General features: G+C 44.4%; 1 long non-coding RNA gene across 2 annotated transcripts in view; it reads left to right on the forward strand.

Moving 5' to 3' along the window:
* Positions 1 to 1,676: 1,676 nt before the first annotated feature.
* The window catches only part of LOC113330851, a 26,182-nt gene continuing 2,997 nt past the window's right edge, over positions 1,677 to 24,861 (forward strand). Inside the window, exons 1-2 of one of the 2 annotated variants that reach the window (XR_003350533.1) lie at positions 1,677 to 1,721; positions 1,849 to 1,914. This is a non-coding gene — a long non-coding RNA (uncharacterized LOC113330851). Of the gene's footprint in view, positions 1,915 to 24,861 lie in introns of both variants that reach the window. The other variant, XR_003350532.1, reaches the window with a different exon arrangement.

Below are 24,861 nucleotides of genomic sequence, written 5' to 3' on the forward strand. Positions count from 1 at the left end.
ACCATTTTGACCTAGCAAAAAAAAAAGAGTTAGCAAAGTAGTGGATGGACGGTTAACCACGTCTCCGCACGACTGGAACTGGTTTCACCACGATTTCCCACTTCCCCACTCTTTCACTCAAGAAACCGTCACACTTACAGGGATCAAGGTGTTCACTATTCTGACAATATAAATAAGTCTCTGAATCCATGATTGAAAACAACAATTTTTCGAGCAATCACTCTCAAAAATTCCATAAATCGACCAGAACTTACTTTGAACTCAACAGCTCACAGAAAACTTGCAGAAACCTTCAACACATCCACAATCCTTGATCATCATTGATCCCACACAATTCCCAGATTCCCTCCTATAGATCAACCCATCTCCCTCTTTGTGACTGAATTCACTCTGGAACGTCCATTGACTTGGTTTAGGCCTGAGTCATACAAATTGATCTCTCGAATCTAAGGACTCCCTTTGCAGTGCATCTGTGTGAGGTTAAGCAGTTTGCTCGGTTGAGGAGTCTCGTTCGCACGCTTGTCTCTTCATTTCCGTAAAAACCAGCAAATCGTTTTTCCTCATCTACACTTAAATAACAAATAAATACCCACTAACCATCACTCGAAAATCAACAAAGGGTCTAAATTTAAAAAAGTCAAACAAACCAGAAGTTTGCATCCAATTTTGAGGTTTAACATTGTTAGCAGTTTGACCTCAGTACCTAACCAGAATTGATTCAATTCAATCGAAATTAGGGTTGTTATCAGGATTGGGTTTCAAGAACATTATCAAATTAGGGTCGAACCATAAACACATTTAAAATCAGAAAATAACTAGAAATTAAATTGTGAACATATTTCATTAGATAATTCAGAACTTAACACAAACCTCATTTAAAAAAATTAAGTTTTAACCACGAAACACGTAGCTTGATCAACAGTAAATCTTATACACGCTAATAGCAAGCGGAATTTTGATTTTAGGTCAGCTGGATTCGGATTCCCGTCCATCACGCTCGATACTTTCTGCTAGTTTTTCACCCACCGGAGAAGAAAAGATAATTGAGGGAGAACATGGTAGAACAAAGGGAGATCAAGAACAAAGAGGAAGAAAACAGTTGCATTAGGGTTCTGATTAACGGGTATGGAATTTTTCTTCTCCTTTCACTTCACCCATATCAGCTATGGTTAGGTTAACCACGTAAAGGGGGTTTAAGTCATTTCAACACAACTCACTTCCAACCAGGGTTGACCGACTTGACTCTGTCCGTCAATTTTTGTAAACTAAAACCTTGTATGGATATATGGCTTGACTCAAACGATAGGATTTCTACGATGATAGGCCAAAACTATAGAATAATAACACGGATAGCAGGCGCAGCTGTTTGATATAAGAGGAGGTGGGGCCTTTCTCTGTTTTTCATTTTCTACTGCTGTATGTTGGATGAAAAAGAAAATATTAGTCAAACCCTTTAAACTCCTAACCCATGCGAGGCCATGCGTCGCGCTGTGAGAATACCCATCTCTGGGTGAGTGTCCCCGCCCCCTTGAAAATTCTCCATTCCACTTTTTTTCTAATTACGTGAATGTAACACCAAAAAACTCTTTCGGTTGCAAAAAAAAAAAACGAAAAAACGGGAGATACACAACAGAAAAAAAAACATAAGATAAACTCTCTCTTTCACGCCGAGAAAACAAATACCCGCGGACGGTTTAGCAATGGATGAAGAAGATTAAGTGGTACTTTCTCTGATTCTTCCGCGAGATGGAGACGTCTACATAATTTTGGGGGTTTCTCTTTTAATCTTCTTTGGATGTTAATTAGGTTTTTTCTCTGATTAAGTGGTACTTTCTCTTTGGTTTGTAGGGATTCGTTCATTGAAGGAAAGCTTGGGTTTTTGATACAGCGGGTTGCAAACAAATTCAGTTTAGGGTGTAGATTTTTTTTTTTAGATTATCTATTCTTTTCTTCTATCAGTATAATCAATTTGTTTTGCTTATTTTATGTTTTAGTATTATCTTCGTGTTTTGATTTCTTTTACTGTTTTTCGTGTTTTGATTTCTTTTACTGTTTTTTTTTTCTTTTAAGATTTGATGAAGGGGTTTTGTGTTTGTGTTGTAGGGATTCTTCGATTGAAGGAAAGCTTGGATTTTTGATACCGTGGATTGCAAACAGATTTAATTTAGGGTTTACATCCATTGAAGTAAAGCATAATCACAGAGATGAGGAGGAGGTGTGTACACATATATCTCACTATCAGACACGTGTATATAAAAAGATACGTGGAAAGCATGCAGGCCAAAACATCAAAACATGATGCGTCACGAAACACCAAATAAACCCCGAGGAGTTACTTTATCTCATCCCCAAAAGAGAAGCTAAGATCAACGGTGGAGAGAAAGTTAGCTAACACGGACTGACATGGCCAGAAGACACTTGTCTGACACGAGCAGACCCCTCAACTACCCGCATTAAACACTCTGAGCAGTGTACGTGTCGACCAACCTGTGGAACGAGCGAGGATGCCTCTACGGGATCAAGTGGCAACCGCAGACCTCCGCGTGATGGACGCAAGGACACAAGAAGATAAGGTTCCAACGGTCTTCAGAGATGGGTCCCACATTCTAACCTTATAAATACCCCATCTCCACCAAGAGGAAAGGGGAGGGGAAAAGTCAGGAAGGGAAGGAGAGAGAGAGAGAGAGAGAGATTGCAAGTGTAAGTAAATCATTTAGAAGAGAGAAACATGTAAACCCAAAAGTCATTCGACTATTCGTGTAACCGTGAAGAACATAGTAAAACAACAAACCCCGTGGACGTAGGCTTTAGTGCTGAACCACGTAAACCTTGGTCTTATTTACATTTCAGCACTTTACATTTGTTTAGCTCCATGGATGTTTACCTATACGTTTTGTTTTCCTTACTTGTACTTATATCCCATGCGCAAACGCCTCGCATGGAGTTGTTAGATGAGGCCATGATAAACCCGAAGGTTTTTGAGCCAATGAATCAACACCATGATATCATCATCACAATCTCATTAGATAATGATTGGTTGTGAACATTTGGACCCCTTCGTGGTTTGTGTGTTCACAATTTGGCGCTAGAAACAGGGACTTCGTCCCGGTAAAAGATTTATCTTGTCCTGTGATTTCATTTTAAATTGGCATATGATTGCTCTGATTTATCAGCTCGGACCGTATAGATCGTTTGTTAACTGTATTACATTCAAAAACCCACCTTTTATCTTCGATAAGAGTTATTGTTCTAATCCGCGGATTTACGATTTTCTTTAGATCTCGTGCGAACCCGTCTCTTTGGGGAGTTTTTTCGTAGTTTTTATACTAAGGATCTCCTTTAATAAAACTTTAACCCGTATATTATAACTTGCGTGTAATAATTCTCTCCACCTTGCGTATAACTTGCGTATAACTTGCGTGTAATAATTCTCTCCTGGAAGAATGTATTTCGCCGACTAACCCGCTTCACGCGGATATTCCCGTTTTTGTTGTTTGAAATGCCTTATGCAGAAAGAACGTATTGTGAGTAGAGAAGGCGAGTTTTCGGCGAGTTTTCATTATCAACAAAAGGGCACGTGATGGAAAAGACGCAGGAAGCAGGAAAATCCAAAGCTTTGTCAAAAGAAACACCCAGGACAACCCCGGTCATCACCCGAAGCAAGCAGAAAGGAGATAAAGCTAAAATGACCAATCAAAGGCAAGATACTGCGGAAATCACTTCACCTATGAACGCTAATTCAGTTGCAGCGGCGGCTCTCAGAACGGCAGCGACAAAGTACGGTGCGGCTGCAGTAGTCCCGAAGGCTGCGGAGGCTAGCAATACTTGCGCCATGAGTCAACTTAATCAACCAAGAGAAAGGGTGGATGAATCCAGAACATTCCAACCCGTGCACCTTCTAACTTTTGGAATGACACCCACAAATGATCAAAATCAAACCATACCGGCGGCTCTGGCACCGCAGAGGGGCACTCACCCCAATTTGGAAATGCCAGCAACCGAAGCTGAACCCCTACCACCTTTAGTGCAGACCATGGAGGAGGGCGGCACCATGGCTGTAGTAGCACGCGCTGGGACTCCCAATCAGGGGTCCAACCAATCACACCGCCTGATGGCTGAGCTTCAGGAACTGAGGAAGAGCCAGCAGGTTTACGCAGATGCCGTAGCCCTGTTGGCCAGAGAAAATCAAGATTTAAAGGAGCGGATTGCTCTAAGCACGAAGACCAGCCAACAACTTGATGAAGCAAGCTCCAAAGCACCAGAGCCAAACCGAGACCGTAGAGTCGTCATAGCGGCTAATGAAGACGCGACAAGGGGAAGTAGCGTATCCGACCCGGATTATGACGATGGGGAGTCAGACGGTAACGAGCCGAAGAATTTAGGGCACCAACGCGCAATGGAGGAACTACGAGATGAGATGATGGCCGAGATCAGGCAATTAAAAAATAAACAAGGCGGGGGGAGGTTAGAAGAGGTCATGAGAGAAGCTAATTCCACGCCCTTAACTCATCGCTTGGCCAACACCCCTATTCCACTGAAATGCCCTGTCCCAACGTTCGAATGCTATGATGGATCCAACGACCCTGCTGCACATATTCGGTACTACAACCGTGTCTTAGCTAGATGGAGTCAGAACGACGCCGTACTCTGCAGATACTTCCCGTCAATCCTGAAAGGATCGGCGTTATCATGGTTCGATAATCTGCCACCAAACTCCATCCACTCATACGACCAACTCGCAGAGAAATTCTTAAGAACATACATGTACAACAAGACTGTTAACACCTGAATGGATAAGCTCTTTTCACTAGCGATTGGCTACAAGGAAACCACAAGGGAGTACACTAACAGATGGCACAAGATCTGCCAAGCCATAGGGAGCGTGGACCAAGTGGTAAGCATCAATTGCTACAAATGGGGCTTAGACCGAATGAGTCCCCTAATTTGTTGAAATTCATGGGAGCGTGCCTAAGACAGATGGAGATCTTTGAATAATTATCGAAAAGCACGCTCGACTTGAAGAAATTCAACGGGAAAACCCGAGGGCATATCCGCAGAGGTCTCACCGCACCAATTCAGCAGAACAAACCAATGGGGCCAAAAGGAGTTGCTCAGGGGAGAGACCTCACGAAGATAGGAAGGAACGAAGGGATGAACGAAGAACAGGTGACCGGAAATTCGAAGATCAAGTTTACAAGAAACTCAACACTAGCTATGCTCGTATCCTACGAGAGATCAAAGGGAGGGTAAACTTAGAGTGGCCATGGTCTAAGGGAAAGCAGCCCCCGAGATCCGAGAAGTCTAAAGATTACTGTGAATATCACTGTTTCAACGGACACCAGACCGAAAAGTGCAAGAACCTTAAAATAATGATCCAAAAATTAATTGATGCGGGAGAGCTCAAACATTACGTACAAAAGGATGTTACCGAGGACAGATCCAAGCGAACCAAACCAGTCCAACTTCCGGAAGGAAACCGAACAATCAACACCATCTCGTATTCTGAAGCCACAGGACCCTCACTTACAGCGCAGATTGGAAAGAGGTTACGGAAGCAATTCGAAGACCGCTGCGAATTATATAAGGTCGATGGGATAGTGGTGGACGAACACGAAGAATGGATGGAATCTCCTATCATCTTCGATGCCGAGGATATCGAAGAAGATATGGAAGACCATAACGATCCCTTGGTCCTAACACTACCAGTATCTGGATGTAACCTCAAAAAGATCCTCATAGACGGGGGAAGCTCTGTAAACGTCCTATTCTACGATGCATTCAAACGGATGAAGCTCCATGATGAACAGTTAATGACCTCTTATCACACCATCTACGGATTCAATGGAGCAGCCACGAAGCCCTTGGGAGACATCGTGTTGCTGGTTGACGCAGGTCCCATAAAACTGGAAACCTGATTTAGTGTGGTGGACACCCCTTCCCCCTACAACGCTATTATTGGACGAAAATGGATACATAAGCTCAAAGGAGTTGCGGCAACATACCACCAATATCTAAGATTTCCAACACCTGAGGGAGTAATGGAAATCAAGGGAGATCGGATCAGTACGCGAGAGTGCCAGGCTACTCGGGATCATATCAACAACGAGCAAGAAGAGCAGCGAAAAATCCGAAGGACAAAAAATCAAGAAACCGCGAAAGAGAAGGCCATAGACCTGTTCCTTAAGGAAACTACAGGAAAGGGCTTGACGAAAGATGGTAATGTCCTAAGCACAGAAACAAGTACCTCAACAACCAGCGAAGAACAGAAACACGCTAAATAGCAATTAAAGAACGTCCCAGTCCTCGGAAACCCGAAGCCTGTGTTCACACCAGTAGAACCCGTAAAGGAAATCAACATAGGAACGGAAGAAAACCCGAAGATGATCAAAATCGGGACCATAATGGACGAAGGAAGAGAACATTCCTTAACCAAATTACTTAAGGAATATGCGGATGTGTTCGCCTGGAAGCTAGGAGATATGCCGGGGATTGACCCAAAAGTAATCCAACATGAACTACGCATCAAACCGGGCACGCCCCCGTTCAGGCAGAAAATACGAAAAGTGGCTCCAGAGTATCATGAGGCAGTAGAAACAGAACTTCGGAAGCTACTAGACGCAGGATTTATCAAGGAAGTCAAGTATCCTACCTGGATCTCCAACATGGTCATTGTTCCTAAGAAAAATGGAGGGGTTAGAATATGCATCGACTTTACTAATCTCAACAAGGCATGCCCAAAGGACAGCTATCCCCTACCGAGCATAGACCAGCTGGTAGAGGCAGTAGAAGGATACGAAGAACTATCATTCATGGACGGACATTCTGGCTACAACCAAGTAGCCCTGGCAGAAGAAGATCAGCCACACACAGCGTTCTACACCCCACATGGCCTTTATTGCTATACCAGAATGCCTTTCGGCCTTCGAAACGCAGGGGCAACATACCAAAGGATGGTCGATGCTATCTTCAAGCCATGGATTGGAGGAACCCTAGAAGTCTACGTTGACGACATGCTCGTCAAAAGCAAGCTGCGTAAAGATCACCACAAGGACCTGAGGAATATCTTCGAAGCAATGAGACAACATCACATGAAAGTGAATCCGGAGAAATGTACTTTCGGTGTCACCTCGGGGAAGTTCCTCGGGTATCTGGTAACAAAAAGGGGCATCGAGGTAGACCCAGCAAAGATTCAAGCCATAGTAGAGATGTCGTCCCCAAAGAATCTAAAGGAAGTACAGAAGCTCAATGGGTCTATAGCAGCGTTGGGCAGATTTATTGCATGGTCTTCGTACAAATGCAAACATTTGTTCAATATTCTCAAAAAAGGGAGCAGGTTCGAATGGACCGCTGAATGCGAGGAAGCATTCCAAAAAATCAAAGAACATCTAGCCTCAATCCCGATCCTGCAGAAGCCAGACCCTGACGAGGTTTTGGCACTGTACATAGCAGCAACAGAGGACGCAGTCAGCGCGGTATTAGTCAAAACCAATACAAAGATAGAACAGCCTATCTATTACGTCAGCAAGACCCTCAACTCTGCGGAAAGAAATTATACTAAGATTGAACAACTCATCCTCGCACTGGTATGGGCTACCCAAAAACTGAGGACCTACTTCCTAACTCACCTCGTCAGGGTACCATGCAAAGCACCATTGGAAGCAGTCCTCAAAAGCACGGGAAAAGTGGGCCGAATAGCCAAATGGAACACCCATATGGACCAATTCAACATCATTCATGAAATTCAACATTCTCAGAAGTCCCAAGTTCTGGCAGATTTCTTAGCAGACCTCCCCCTTGACAATGACGAAGAGATTAAGGGAATACCAGAAGCCGAGGAAGAAAACAAGGATCCAATGGATATCCTCGAACCTGCGAGTCAAAGACAATGGGAAGTCTTCGTCGACGGATCTAAAAATAAGGAAGGCGCAGGAATAGGTATTGTCATTATCACCCCAACTGGAGAAAAGGATTATATAGGCACTTAGATTGGAATTCAAGGAGCATACCAACAACACTGTTGAATACGAGGCTGTCGTACACGCCCTCCGTATAATAATAGAGATGGGGGTAACTGATGTAAGGCTGACAAGTGATTCACAGCTTGTCATACGGAAAATAGGGCTCGAGTATAATGTGTACGATGACACCCTCTCAGCTTACATGGCCTTGGTCCAAACATTGGCATCACAAATCCCGAACATTAAGTTCCGGCACTTATGCAGAAGGGACCTCAGGCACGCGGATGCCCTAGCATATATATCATCCATGCTGAGGGATAAAAATGTCGAAACTATTAAAATAGCAAGGATATACGAGCCTTCGATTGCATCTCAATTCTCCTTCGCTACTCATCAAGATACGGTGGAAGAAAATATCGAAGATCAGGTAGGAGAAGACATCCATAATGACTTTGACGAAGAGGATATCCTGTCAAGAGCAAATCAAGACGAAGACTTCAGCAACGAAGATGACTGGAGAATGACAATACATGCCTTTCTTGAAAAAGGAAGCTTACCTGCGGACCAGAAACAAGCTAGGAAGATACTCTCCAAAGTAGGAAGATATGATCTTCGGGATGGGGTCCTGTATAAGAAATCCTTCCTTGGACCATTACTGCGTTGCTTGTCCCGGAAAGAGGGGCATCGAATTCTAAATGATATCCATTATGGTGACGCGGGGAATCATAGCGGCATGAGATCACTAGCTGACAAAGCAAAAACGCAAGGATATTACTGGCCGACAATGATACAGGATGCCGCGAGGATGTCCCAACGATGTGAAGAATGTCAGCGATTCGCAAAAAAGATCCACGCGCCGGCGACAATGTTAAACTCCGTCGATAGCCCGTGGCCATTTGCAAAATGGGGCGTAGACATCGTCGGGCCTTTCATCGAGGGATCAGGGAAAAGACGATTTTTAATAGTATCCACGGACTACTTCAGTAAATGGGTGGAGGCTAAGGCCTTGGCCAGGATCAGAGACGCGGATGTGTTTACTTTCATATTCCAGAACATCATTTGCAGATTTGGTATACCCGCTGAAATTGTATCCGATAACGGCAAGCAATTACAAGGGAAAAATATTGACATGCTCTTCGATACTTTCAAAATAAGAAAGAACAAGTCCACCCCCATATACCCTCAAAGCAACGGACAAGCGGAAGCTACCAACAAGACCCTCGCCCTTATACTCAAAAAACAATTAGACGAGCATAAGGGAAGATGGTGCGAACAACTGCACAATGTGTTATGGTCATACAGGACAACACGAATATCCGCCACCGGGGAATCCCCGTCTCTTCTAACTTATGGAGCTGAAGCAGTCATACCTACGGAAATCCTCATGCCAACCACGAAGACCGAGGCTTGAGAGAAAAACCTCACAACAGATATGATGTTAGAAAGGTTGGATGACTTGGAAGGAAGAAGGGAAGTAGCTTTACAAAAGATGGAAAATTATCAACGAAGACTAGCAAGGGAGTACAACAAAAAGGTAAAGCTGCAGAATTTTGTAGAGGGGCAGTATGTGTTGAGAACAATCCCACGGTATCAGCAAGAAAAGAAATGGGGAAAGTTAGCACCTACGTGGGTAGGACCTTTTATAATACACGACGTTGCGGGTAACGGTTCCTACTACCTTCGTAATCTAAAAGGAGAGGTCCTCCGGCATCCTTGGAATGCTAAGTGGCTCAAACCATACTTCCCATAGGAGCAACGCAGATTTGAATCTGCTTGGAGTGTACCAGAAGAAGAAGGGAGCCTGACCGTTCCACATGTTTCTATCTCTGGAAGAGGAATTGCATGCCTCAACTTATCAATCAAACAAGCTTTCAAATTATCAAGTCAGCAGAATCAATCGACAATATCGGGGAAAGTAGTTAATCTACAATCTCTCAGGGCTCCCCCATCAGTGTCCATAAGTGTAAGACCAGGGGGAAGGTGGACGAACACGAAGAATGGATGGAATCTCCTATCATCTTCGATGCCGAGGATATCGAAGAAGATATGGAAGACCATAACGATCCCTTGGTCCTAACACTACCAGTAGCTGGATGTAACCTCAAAAAGATCCTCATAGACGGGGGAAGCTCTGTAAACGTCCTATTCTACGATGCATTCAAACGGATGAAGCTCCATGATGAACAGTTAATGACCTCTTATCACACCATCTACGGATTCAATGGAGCAGCCACGAAGCCCTTGGGAGACATCGTGTTGCAGGTTGACGCAGGTCCCATGAAACTGGAAACCCGATTTAGTGTGGTGGACACCCCTTCCCCCTACAACGCTATTATTGGAAGAAAATGGATACATAAGCTCAAAGGAGTTGCGGCAACATACCACCAATATCTCAGATTTCCAACACCTGAGGGAGTAATGGAAATCAAGGGAGATCGGATCAGTACGCGAGAGTGCCAGGCTACTCAGGATCATATCAACAACGAGCAAGAAGAGCAGCGAAAAATCCGAAGAACAAAAAATCAAGAAACCGCGAAAGAGAAGGCCATAAACCTGTTCCTTAAGGAAACTACAGGAAAGGGCTTGACGAAAGATGGTAATGTCCTAAGCACAGAAACAAGTACCTCAACAACCAGCGAAGAACAGAAACACGCTAAATAGCAATTAAAGAACGTCCCAGTCCTCGGAAACCCGAAGCCTGTGTTCACACCAGTAGAACCCGTAAAGGAAATCAACATAGGAACGGAAGAAAACCCGAAGATGATCAAAATCGGGACCATAATGGACGAAGGAAGAGAACATTCCTTAACCAAATTACTTAAGGAATATGCGGATGTGTTCGCCTGGAAGCTAGGAGATATGCCGGGGATTGACCCAAAAGTAATCCAACATGAACTACGCATCAAACCGGGCACGCCCCCGTTCAGGCAGAAAGTACGAAAAGTGGCTCCATAGTATCATGAGGCAGTAGAAACAGAACTTCGGAAGCTACTAGACGCAGGATTTATCAAGGAAGTCAAGTATCCTACCTGGATCTCCAACATGGTCATTGTTCCTAAGAAAAATGGAGGGGTTAGAATATGCATCGACTTTACTAATCTCAACAAGGCATGCCCAAAGGACAGCTATCCCCTACCGAGCATAGACCAGCTGGTAGAGGCAGTAGAAGGATACGAAGAACTATCATTCATGGACGGACATTCTGGCTACAACCAAGTAGCCCTGGCAGAAGAAGATCAGCCACACACAGCGTTCTACACCCCACATGGCCTTTATTGCTATACCAGAATGCCTTTCGGCCTTCGAAACGCAGGGGAAACATACCAAAGGATGGTCGATGCTATCTTCAAGCCATGGATTGGAGGAACCCTAGAAGTCTACGTTGACGACATGCTCGTCAAAAGCAAGCTGCGTAAAGATCACCACAAGGACCTGAGGAATATCTTCGAAGCAATGAGACAGCATCACATGAAAGTGAATCCGGAGAAATGTACTTTCGGTGTCACCTCGGGGAAGTTCCTCGGGTATCTGGTAACAAAAAGGGGCATCGAGGTAGACCCAGCAAAGATTCAAGCCATAGTAGAGATGCCGTCCCCAAAGAATCTAAAGGAAGTACAGAAGCTCAATGGGTCTATAGCAGCGTTGGGCAGATTTATTGCACGGTCTTCGGACAAATGCAAACATTTCTTCAATATTCTCAAAAAAGGGAGCAGGTTCGAATGGACCGCTGAATGCGAGGAAGCATTCCAAAAAATCAAAGAACATCTAGCCTCAATCCCGATCCTGCAGAAGCCAGACCCTGACGAGGTTTTGGCACTGTACATAGCAGCAACAGAGGACGCAGTCAGCGCGATATTAGTCAAAACCAATACAAAGATAGAACAGCCTATCTATTACGTCAACAAGACCCTCAACTCTGCGGAAATAAATTATACTAAGATTGAACAACTCATCCTCGCACTGGTATGGGCTACCCAAAAACTGAGGACCTACTTCCTAACTCACCTCGTCAGGGTACCATGCAAAGCACCATTGGAAGCAGTCCTCAAAAGCACAGGAAAAGTGGGCCGAATAGCCAAATGGAACACCCATCTGGACCAATTCAACATCATTCATGAAATTCAACATTCTCAGAAGTCCCAAGTTCTGGCAGATTTCTTAGCAGACCTCCCCCTTGACAATGACGAAGAGATTAAGGGAATACCAGAAGCCGAGGAAGAAAACAAGGATCCAATGGATATCCTCGAACCTGCGAGTCAAAGACAATGGGAAGTCTTCGTCGACGGATCTAAAAATAAGGAAGGCGCAGGAATAGGTATTGTCATTATCACCCCAACTGGAGAAAGGATTATACAGGCACTTAGATTGAAATTCAAGGAGCATACCAACAACACTGTTGAATACGAGGCTGTCGTACACGCCCTCCATATAATAATAGAGATGGGGGTAACTGATGTAAGGCTGACAAGTGATTCACAGCTTGTCATACGGCAAATAGGGCTCGAGTATAATGTGTACGATGACACCCTCTCAGCTTACATGGCCTTGGTCCAAACATTGGCATCACAAATCCCGAACATTAAGTTCCGGCACTTATGCAGAAGGGACCTCAGGCACGCGGATGCCCTAGCATATATATCATCCATGCTGAGGGATAAAAATGTCGAAACTATTAAAATAGCAAGGATATACGAGCCTTCGATTGCATCTCAATTCTCCTTCGCTACCCATCAAGATACGGTGGAAGAAAATATCGAAGATCAAGTAGGAGAGACATCCATAATGACTTTGACGAAGAGGATATCCTGTCAAGAGCAAATCAAGACGAAGACTTCAGCAACGAAGATGACTGGAGAATGACAATACATGCCTTTCTTGAAAAAGGAAGCTTACCTGCGGACCAGAAACAAGCTAGGAAGATACTCTCCAAAGTAGGAAGATATGATCTTCGGGATGGGGTCCTGTATAAGAAATCCTTCCTTGGACTATTACTGTGTTGCTTGTCCCGGAAAGAGGGGCATCGAATTCTAAATGATATCCATTATGGTGACGCGGGGAATCATAGCGGCATGAGATCACTAGCTGACAAAGCAAAAACGCAAGGATATTACTGGCCGACAATGATACAGGATGCCGCGAGGATGTCCCGACGATGTGAAGAATGTCAGCGATTCGCAAAAAAGATCCACGCGCCGGCGACAATGTTAAACTCCGTCGATAGCCCGTGGCCATTTGCAAAATGGGGCGTAGACATCGTCGGGCCTTTCATCGAGGGATCAGGGAAAAGACGATTTTTAATAGTAGCCACGGACTACTTCAGTAAATGGGTGGAGGCTAAGGCCTTGGCCAGGATCAGAGACGCGGATGTGTTTACTTTCATATTCCAGAACATCATTTGCAGATTTGGTATACCCGCTGAAATTGTATCCGATAACGGCAAGCAATTACAAGGGAAAAATATTGACATGCTCTTCGATACTTTCAAAATAAGAAAGAACAAGTCCACCCCCATATACCCTCAAAGCAACGGACAAGCGGAAGCTACCAACAAGACCCTCGCCCTTATACTCAAAAAACAATTAGACGAGCATAAGGGAAGATGGTGCGAACAACTGCACAATGTGTTATGGGCATACAGGACAACATGAAGATCCACCACCGGGGAATCCCCGTTTCTTCTAACTTATGGAGCTGAAGCAGTCATACCTACGGAAATCCTCATGCCAACCACGAAGACCGAGGCTTGGGAGAAAAACCTCACAACAGATATGATGTTAGAAAGGTTGGATGACTTGGAAGGAAGAAGGGAAGTAGCTTTACAAAAGATGGAAAATTACCAACGAAGACTAGCAAGGGAGTACAACAAAAAGGTAAAGCTGCGGAATTTTGTAGAGGGGCAGTATGTGTTGAGAACAATCCCACAGTATCAGCAAGAAAAGAAATGGGGAAAGTTAGCACCTACGTGGGGAGGACCTTTTATAATACACGACGTTGCGGGTAACGGTTCCTACTACCTTCGTAATCTAAAAGGCGAGGTCCTCCGGCATCCTTGGAATGCTAAGTGGCTCAAACCATACTTCCCATAGGAGCAACGCAGATTTGAATCTGCTTGGAGTGTACCAGAAGAAGAAGGGAGCCTGACCGTTCCACATGTTTCTATCTCTGGAAGAGGAATTGCAGGCCTCAACTTATCAATCAAACAAGCTTTCAAATTATCAAGTCAGCAGAATCTATCGACAATATCGGGGAAAGTAGTTAATCTACAATCTCTCAGGGCTCCCCCATCAGTGTCCATAAGTGTAAGACCAGGGGGAAGGCACCCAGCAGAAAGAGATACCCAACCAATCTTAAGGCAACGGGTCGACGGAATGGGTGTATAAATATTTTAATCCCATATCCTAGAACGTTGCCCCGGCCCCCACCGTCTGGGAATCCTCTGGCCCAGGGTTCGCCAGCGGGGTAACAGGTCTCAAGACGATCACGAAGGTACCTTCCTTCAGTATCGCACCCAAACACTTAAAAACTTTTGTTTTGTTTTTTCACAAATGCTTAAAATAAAAACAAACCAACATTGCAGGTATATCAAGAAGAGGATTCATTTCATAAAGGATGATTACAAGAAGTGAAAGGCCAAATTCAAGGATACACAATCAAAAAATATTCCTTTTACAGGATATCAGCAAAAAATATCCTTGTTACATGATTACAAAAAGTGAAGGATAATGATGCCGCGGACCCTACAGAATGCTGCGGTCTCTACCTAGATGGCTGCCCCATCGGCAGGATTATTCCGAAGACTTGAAGGGACGCTCCCACCAGAAGAGGGGCCCGAGGAGCTGTGCAAGGCAGAAGGAACGGGACGACGAGGATAGTTCTTCACGAGACCATGCTCGTTCTTTAGGCCAAGTTCTATCCTCTCCAGCATCTTGTTCGTCTCCTCAGCCAATTGACAACGAGCCTTGTGCTTAATAACTGTTGTCCGCTGTTGGGCTTGGGATAATAACGAAGATAGCCGATTCAATTCTCTAGAAGCATCACCAACGGCCTCCTCGCGGGTTGCTGCTAAATTCTTGAAGTGATTGGTCTGTTCTTCCTGCTGCGCTAAGGAAGATTGACCCTTTTCAAGTTTTTCATTTGTGACGCGAAGGCGTCCCTCGAGCTCTGAAAAAGACAACACCAGGGAGTTAGCGTAGAAAAAAACATGGTCACACTCGATGAAATGGGATTATACCTTCGACACAAGCCGAAGCCTCTTCATACTCATTAACAACCGCATCTCGCGCTTCATCAAGATGATCATATTCCGCGGATAATTTCTTATAGTCTAGTTGAAGGTTAGTGAGAGTAAATTGACAGGCATCTAATTCTACCTGCTTCATCGAGTCCATATGACGAAGGTGGTCGACATCTTTATTTATCTCTGAGACCCCTTTGCTAAGTCTGTACATGCACACTTCAAGATTCCTCTCAGACTCGGCATGACGAGCTACGTCGGCACGGGACGCGGCAAGAGCATTGCTGAGAGCGTAGACTTCGGCACGAGCATCATCTCTTTCTCTGGCAAGACAGAGCATATTATCCTGGACCCCTGAAAGAGGAATGGATCGAGCCGTCTGTAATTCTTCTTCCAGCAGCTGAATCCTAGATTCCAACAAGGAAGTACGCTCACGGGCTTCCCGCAGATTATCACGTGTCCACATCAGTGTGCCATTAAATAAAGCACGATCATGGTTGTACAGATTTTGCATGTCGACCATCTGAACATGCCGCGCGCGCCATACCTCAGCCCGAGCATCCCATTTCTTGGCTTCATTCTTAATTTTCTCAACCAGATCTCTAATACGAGATTTTTGCCGAGCTCTTTCGTTTCGAAGCCATATCAGCTCGGGGACGCCACCCACTGGAGATAGGGTGGGGAGACTCAGACAGAACAACTAAGAAATAGAAGAATGACGACATACTGCGAGGGAAAAGAACCAAACCTGTGAAAGTTGAAACTTGGCTGCGAGTCTGCTCTAACTCAGCGCGCACAACAACAAGCTCTGAACGAAGACCGGCCTCTGCTTCACCCAGCTTTTCTTTCTCCTTAAGGCTTTTCTTCAGTCCTTCTATTTCCACCTCAGCCGCAGATAATTCCTTTTCTCTGTGACGAAGCTTAGCCTCGAGCTTCAGAGATTTCGCTTTGAAGAATTGATACAGCACGTGGTTACAATGCTCACTCCTAATCATCTACACATCAAGATGACAAAACATTATTTCACCGAAGCATTTGATCGTCACGAAAAAGTATGTACGAAAATTTACCTCCAACACACGCTGCTGCGGAAAGCCATATTGATACCCGTCGGCGATGGACATCATATCGGCAACGGAAGTAGGAGGCTCCGGCACAAGGGTAGCTTCGGGAACACTCAACCTTTTTCCCCAGGCTTCAGACACCCGCGCCTTAGAAGACATCTCCATCATGCGACGGGTATACGCGGTTGATTCCATTTCCCCAGCAACAACAGGGGCGGGATGAGAGACAAATAGAAGATTCTTTTCCTTGAACCAATCCATGATGGCGTCCTCACCCTCAGACGTCAGCGACTGGGGAAGATTATCAGCAGGCGCATCAATGACCGATTTCCCCTTCTCTGACACGACCCCCTCAGCACAAATGTTGGCATGCTCCTCCGCGCCTACATGCGCAGCATGCTCCTCCGCACCACCATCTTCTACAGTAGCGTCTCCATTACCATCACCACCAAGAACATCCCAATCATCATTGGGGGAAAGTAAAGAGAAGTCCTCGGGAAAATCGAGGGCTTCGTCAAAGAACTCCCCCGTGGAGTACATCCGATCAAAAGAAAATTCTTGAGAAGCGGGAAGGGTATCCGCGGCATCACTAGCAGGGACGGAAACATCCCCGATAACAACGTCATCAGCCACCACGGCTTTGTTCCTTCCTTCATCACCAACATGACCAGCGAAGACCTCTTCTTCGACATTGATAGGGGAGGTACCAGTACGTTCCTCCCCATCTGTAATCTCATCCTCAGCAAACTCTTCGTTCACTGGACTAGTAACTTCTTCTTGGGCTTCAGCCTCGCCCATCACAATAGTAGAAGACTGCTTCGGCCTAATCTTTTTCTTCTTCAACACCTGAAACCAACACCACAAAAAGAATTATTTTTCCCGACTGATGAATTTCTAAAAGAGAAGCGCAGCTAGAATCCGCGTACCTGAGCAGCTGAGGTATTTTTCGGTGGAAGTATAGCACCAGAACCTTCCTCCTCGTCTCCCTCTACGACGTCAAGGGCATAAGGAAAATTCATACCCGCAAAGTTCAGACGCCAGGGACAGAAATCTCCATAGCGAGCAGGAGGAGACTCGTGTGGCTTACTACTCTTGGTAGGCCGCCAACCGCGGGGACCAGGAATCCAACCGTAAGCCCACGGACCAACTATCTCGATAACGGTGGCGTGCCACTCGTAGTCATGATCGCGCTTGATCCTCTCTCGCGCGGGGAAGAGTTTCCGACGACTAGACCCCTCCGTGCCAGGAACATACTTCAGCTTGGCATCGCTGACCTCATTTAACAGACGAATCTCGCCCCGAGGAGCAGGGAGATTCCGAAGGCTGACACTCCACGGCTTGCGATTCCTACTATTGACGTAATCACCGGAGGAGTTATTAAAATTCTCAGGAGTATACCATTCCTTCTCCATGGGATTGGGGACGTAGCAAGTCATCGACGTTTCCCCCTTACTCCGCAGATAGCATTCCTTCATGGAGCGGAGATAATTCCCCGATAGTTGGGATACAGAACGGCTGTGAGTATTGGTGGAAGAGCCTTCACGACTAGCGAGCACGTCATAGTAGAAGGAATCACCTGATTTGTACAACGGCAGCATAAGACCAGCTTCGAATGCTCCAACCGTCGTTAACAAATGAAATTCATCGAACTCGTACTTTGAGATAAGCTCATAAGTAATATCATCCTCAGGGGCATAGAAACGAACCCCGAAGGCTTGAAGCTCATGCTTTTCCTTGAATATTTCGAGATCAATATGCTTGAAGGTTACTTTTTTCCTACTAACCGAGACACTGCGTATCAAGGGGGCAGCCTCATCCTCCTCGGCGGGGCCGGATGAACTAATGAACGCTTCAGAAGCTTTTCTCTTCACAGGGGGATTCTTTGAAGATTCAGCCATAGGAGCTACACCCTTCGTATTCTTCCCTTTAAAAGTCGGAGGAGACCGCAGATGATGCTTGGGCACTAACGAACGTAGAGGAGGAATGTCAAAAGCAACAGCGCGAGGCGGAGCCTGCGTACTCCTAGTATCATCACGAGGACGAGCCGCTGCGCGATCGAAGACTCTTCGGGAACCACACGGAATTGTCGGAGGAATCTCTTCCCTAGAGGACGAGGCCTTCGCTCCAGAAGAAACTCGACCCCGACGAACATCATCTTGAGACTCTCGACGCGGAGGAGATCTCGATAGCCCAGAATCAGGAGTCTGATAAGTAAACCGCGGACGGTCAGACATGGCTGCGAAAAGATTAAAATCAAGAACAAGTTACACAAAATCAAAAACATTACCAAAGATCAAAAAACCACATCCATAGCAATACACACACGATAACGCAGAAACCCTAAAATTAGTATACATGCTCAAAATTTCATAAAATTCATACCCTCGAAATAGTGGCTTCCTTAATTTAAGATGAAGAACAGGGGCAAACTAGTATGCAAGCATCAGAAGAAGTTCTTCATCACAAACAAGGAACAACAGTAGCAGAGAATTTACAAATCAACACAGTGTGAAACAGTGGAAATAAAGAAAAGAAAAACTTACCGGCAAAAACAGCAGTAGAAGAAACAAACAGGGGAAGCGGGCGTGATTAATGCTAAGGTGGAGAGAATTTAAGATCACAGGTTCAATGAAGACTGACAGAGAATTTAAGATCACAGGTTCAATGAAGACTGACAGAGAATTTAAGGTCACAGGTTCAATGAAGACAGACAGAGAATTTAAGGGCTGAAAAAAGAATGAAAACTGAGAGAGCGTTTAGGAAGAATGAAATTAAATTTTCTTTCTATCCTTAAAATACCCGAAAGAAAGAGAAGGAAATTAAGGGAGGAATGGGAAACGTGCCCGTTACATAAGCAGTTAATGCACGAATAAAAGACGTGCCCAAGTATCTAGGAGAAGTTATTAGGAGTGAGAAGAATATGCGACGATAGTTTTTCTTCAAGGCACCCATTAGTCATTCAATCCCGAAGAAAAGGGGCAAATTGTGTACACATATATCTCACTATCAGACACGTGTATATAAAAAGATACGTGGAAAGCATGCAGGCCAAAACATCAAAACATGATGCGTCACGAAACACCAAATAAACCCCGAGGAGTTACTTTATCTCATCCCCAAAAGAGAAGCTAAGATCAACGGTGGAGAGAAAGTTAGCTGACACGGACTGACAGGGGCAGAAGACACTTGTCTGACACGAGCAGACCCCTCAACTACCCGCATTAAACACTCTGAGCAGTGTACGTGTCGACCAACCTGTGGAACGAGCGAGGATGCCTCTGCGGGATCAAGGGGCAAACGCAGACCTCCGCGTGATGGACGCAAGGACACAAGAAGATAAGGTTCCAACGGTCTTCAGAGATGGGTCCCACATTCTAACCTTATAAATACCCCATCTCCACCAAGAGGAAAGGGGAGGGGAAAAGTCAGGAAGGGAAGGAGAGAGAGAGATTGCAAGTGTAAGTAAATCATTTAGAAGAGAGAAACATGTAAACCCAAAATTCATTCGACTATTCGTGTAACCGTGAAGAACATAGTAAAACAACAAACCCCGTGGACGTAGGCTTTAGTGCTGAACCACGTAAACCTTGGTCTTATTTACATTTCAGCACTTTACATTTGTTTAGATCCATGGATGTTTACTTATACGTTTTGTTTTCCTTACTTGTACTTATATCCCATGCGCAAACGCCTCGCATGGAGTTGTTAGATGAGGCCATGATAAACCCGAAGGTTTTTGAGCCAATGAATCAACACCAGGATATCATCATCACAATCTCATTAGATAATGATTGGTTGTGAACATTTGGACCCCTTCGTGGTTTGTGTGTTCACAATTTGGCGCTAGAAACAGGGACTTCGTCCCGGTAAAAGATTTATCTTGTCCTGTGATTTCATTTTAAATTGGCATATGATTGCTCTGATTTATCAGCTCGGACCGTATAGATCGTTTGTTAACTGTATTACATTCAAAAACCCACCTTTTATCTTCGATAAGAGTTATTGTTCTAATCCGCGGAGTTACGATTTTCTTTAGATCTCGTGCGAACCCGTCTCTTTGGGGAGTTTTTTCGTAGTTTTTATACTAAGGATCTCCTTTAATAAAACTTTAACCCGTATATTATAACTTGCGTGTAATAATTCTCTCCACCTTGCGTATAACTTGCGTATAACTTGCGTGTAATAATTCTCTCCTGGAAGAATGTATTTCGCCGACTAACCCGCTTCACGCGGATATTCCCGTTTTTGTTGTTTGAAATGCCTAATGCAGAAAGAACGTATTGTGAGTAGAGAAGGCGAGTTTTCGGCGAGTTTTCATTATCAACAAAAGGGCACGTGATGGAAAAGACGCAGGAAGCAGGAAAATCCAAAGCTTTGTCAAAAGAAACACCCAGGACAACCCCGGTCATCACCCGAAGCAAGCAGAAAGGAGATAAAGCTAAAATGACCAATCAAAGGCAAGATACTGCGGAAATCACTTCACCTATGAACGCTAATTCAGTTGCAGCGGCGGCTCTCAGAACGGCAGCGACAAAGTACGGTGCGGCTGCAGTAGTCCCGAAGGCTGCGGAGGCTAGCAATACTTGCGCCATGAGTCAACTTAATCAACCAAGAGAAAGGGTGGATGAATCCAGAACATTCCAACCCGTGCACCTTCTAACTTTTGGAATGACACCCACAAATGATCAAAATCAAACCATACCGGCGGCTCTGGCACCGCAGAGGGGCACTCACCCCAATTTGGAAATGCCAGCAACCGAAGCTGAACCCCTACCACCTTTAGTGCAGACCATGGAGGAGGGCGGCACCATGGCTGTAGCACGCGCTGGGACTCCCAATCAGGGGTCCAACCAATCACACCGCCTGATGGCTGAGCTTCAGGAACTGAGGAAGAGCCAGCAGGTTTACGCAGATGCCGTAGCCCTGTTGGCCAGAGAAAATCAAGATTTAAAGGAGCGGATTGCTCTAAGCACGAAGACCAGCCAACAACTTGATGAAGCAAGCTCCAAAGCACCAGAGCCAAACCGAGACCGTAGAGTCGTCATAGCGGCTAGTGAAGACGCGACAAGGGGAAGTAGCGTATCCGACCCGGATTATGACGATGGGGAGTCAGACGGTAACGAGCCGAAGAATTTAGGGCACCAACGCGCAATGGAGGAACTACGAGATGAGATGATGGCCGAGATCAGGCAATTAAAAAATAAACAAGGCGGGGGGAGGTTAGAAGAGGTCATGAGAGAAGCTAATTCCACGCCCTTAACTCATCGCTTGGCCAACACCCCTATTCCACTGAAATGCCCTGTCCCAACGTTCGAATGCTATGATGGATCCAACGACCCTGCTGCACATATTCGGTACTACAACCGTGTCTTAGCTAGATGGAGTCAGAACGACGCCGTACTCTGCAGATACTTCCTGTCAATCCTGAAAGGATCGGCGTTATCATGGTTCGATAATCTGCCACCAAACTCCATCCACTCATACGACCAACTCGCAGAGAAATTCTTAAGAACATACATGTACAACAAGACTGTTAACACCTGAATGGATAAGCTCTTTTCACTAGCGATTGGCTACAAGGAAACCACAAGGGAGTACACTAACAGATGGCACAAGATCTGCCAAGCCATAGGGAGCGTGGACCAAGTGGTAAGCATCAATTGCTACAAATGGGGCTTAGACCGAATGAGTCCCCTATTTGTTGAAATTCATGGGAGCGTGCCTAAGACAGAGGGAGATCTTCGAATAATTATCGAAAAGCACGCTCGACTTGAAGAAATTCAACGGGAAAACCCGAGGGCATATCCGCAGAGGTCTCACCGCACCAATTCAGCAGAACAAACCAATGGGGCCAAAAGGAGTTGCTCAGGGGAGAGACCTCACGAAGATATGAAGGAACTCCCCTAATAAAGGTACATCTTTTAAATTTAAATCTTTTGAAACTCCTTTTGTGTATGAGCTTTTCAAACTGAACTTGTGGTGAATAACAAGTATGGTGCCCCAGAATCTGAGTTAGGCCTTGCTAATGATTCTAGTGAGGTTTTGGTGGAGGAGGAACAAGATGATTCTAGTGACTCGGACAATAGTATGGGTTCGAAAGATTGGGGTGAAGTTGATGCAGATATTCTAGCCAGGAAGCAAGTTAGAAAAGTGGCCAAGCAAGCTTCCAAGATCATGGCTATGAATTCAAAGTATAATGAGGGCAGTCCAAGCCGTGAGCATAACAAGGATATTCAAGCAGGGTTGGAGGAAAATGTTTTTGATATGGGTAACATTTTGTCTAGGGAGGAATTAGAGGAAGCAAGTACTATTCAGATTGATGAAGTGCGTGCTAAATTCATTAGAGATCCAGCCTTTAGACAAGATTATTTCAAGGAAAAAAATGAGAAAATGGATAGAATGTCAACTAAGAAGAAAGCTCAATCTCCTATTAAGCTTGTTCCAGGTGGAAATTATGCTTTAGAGGAAAATGATGAGGATTATGGCTATGATGATTATGAAGATGAATACAAGGAGCCCTATGATTTAACTCAAATAATTGATGATCTCATTCCCAAGAAGAAGAATTTTAGAGTTGGAAGACGAAAACGTTTTTAATTTCCTATTTCTCTTCTTTGTGCTAATTTTTTAATGTTTAGGAGCTTATTTTATGAGTTTTTAGAGTTTTTTCCCTTTGGTTTATGGGGGTGGGGAGGTCTAGAACCTCCCATTTTGTAATTCTTGTAATTACGTTTTTTTTGCTTTAATAAACCATTTTGACCTAGCAAAAAAAAAAGAGTTAGCAAAGTAGTGGATGGACGGTTAACCACGTCTCCGCACGACTGGAACTGGTTTCACCACGATTTCCCACTTCCCCACTCTTTCACTCAAGAAACCGTCACACTTACAGGGATCAAGGTGTTCACTATTCTGACAATATAAATAAGTCTCTGAATCCATGATTGAAAACAACAATTTTTCGAGCAATCACTCTCAAAAATTCCATAAATCGACCAGAACTTACTTTGAACTCAACAGCTCACAGAAAACTTGCAGAAACCTTCAACACATCCACAATCCTTGATCATCATTGATCCCACACAATTCCCAGCTTCCCTCCTATAGATCAACCCATCTCCCTCTTTGTGACTGAATTGACTCTGGAACGGCCATTGACTTGGTTTAGGCCTGAGTCATACAAATTGATCTCTCGAATCTAAAGACTCCCTTTGCAGTGCATCTGTGTGAGGTTAAGCAGTTTGCTCGGTTGAGGAGTCTCGTCCGCACGCTTGTCTCTTCATTTCCGTAAAAACCAGCAAATCGTTTTTCCTCATCTACACTTAAATAACAAATAAATACCCACTAACCATCACTCGAAAATCAACAAAGGGTCTAAATTTAAAAAAGTCAAACAAACCAGAAGTTTGCATCCAATTTTGAGGTTTAACATTGTTAGCAGTTTGACCTCAGTACCTAACCAGAATTGATTCAATTCAATCAAAATTAGGGTTGTTATTAGGATTGGGTTTCAAGAACATTATCAAATTAGGGTCGAACCATAAACACATTTAAAATCAGAAAATAACTAGAAATTAAATTGTGAACATATTTCATTAGATAATTCAGAACTTAACACAAACCTCATTTAAAAAAATTAAGTTTTAACCACGAAACACGTAGCTTGATCAACAGTAAATCTTATACACGCTAATAGCAAGCGGAATTTTGATTTTAGGTCAGCTGGATTCGGATTCCCGTCCATCACGCTCGATACTTTCTGCTAGTTTTTCACCCATCGGAGAAGAAAAGATAATCGAGGGAGAACATGGTAGAACAAAGGGAGATCAAGAACAAAGAGGAAGAAAACAGTTGCATTAGGGTTCTGATTAACGGGTATGGAATTTTTCTTCTCCTTTCACTTCACCCATATCAGCTATGGTTAGGTTAACCACGTAAAGGGGGTTTAAGTCATTTCAACACAACTCACTTCCAACCAGGGTTGACCGACTTGACTCTGTCCGTCAATTTTTGTAGACTAAAACCTTGTATGGATATATGGTTTGACTCAAACGATAGGATTTCTACGATGATAGGCCAAAACTATAGAATAATAACACGGATAGCAGGCGCAGCTGTTTGATATAAGAGGAGGTGGGGCCTTTCTCTGTTTTTCATTTTCTACTGCTGTATGTTGGATGAAAAAGAAAATATTAATCAAACCCTTTAAACTCCTAACCCATGCGAGGCCATGCGTCGCGATGTGAGAATACCCATCTCTGGGTGAGTGTCCCCGTCCCCTTGAAAATTCTCCATTCCACTTTTTTTGTAATTACGTGAATGTAACACCAAAAAACTCTTTCGGTTGCAAAAAAAAAAACGAAAAAACGGGAGATACACAACAGAAAAAAAAACATAAGATAAACTCTCTCTTTCACGCCGAGAAAACAAATACCCGCGGACGGTTTAGCAATGGATGAAGAAGATTAAGTGGTACTTTCTCTGATTCTTCCGCGAGATGGAGACGTCTACATAATTTTGGGGGTTTCTCTTTTAATCTTCTTTGGATGTTAATTAGGTTTTTTCTCTGATTAAGTGGTACTTTCTCTTTGGTTTGTAGGGATTCGTT

This window comes from Papaver somniferum, unplaced genomic scaffold (assembly GCF_003573695.1).
Source record: "Papaver somniferum cultivar HN1 unplaced genomic scaffold, ASM357369v1 unplaced-scaffold_119, whole genome shotgun sequence".
Classification (NCBI taxonomy): Eukaryota; Viridiplantae; Streptophyta; class Magnoliopsida; order Ranunculales; family Papaveraceae; genus Papaver; species Papaver somniferum.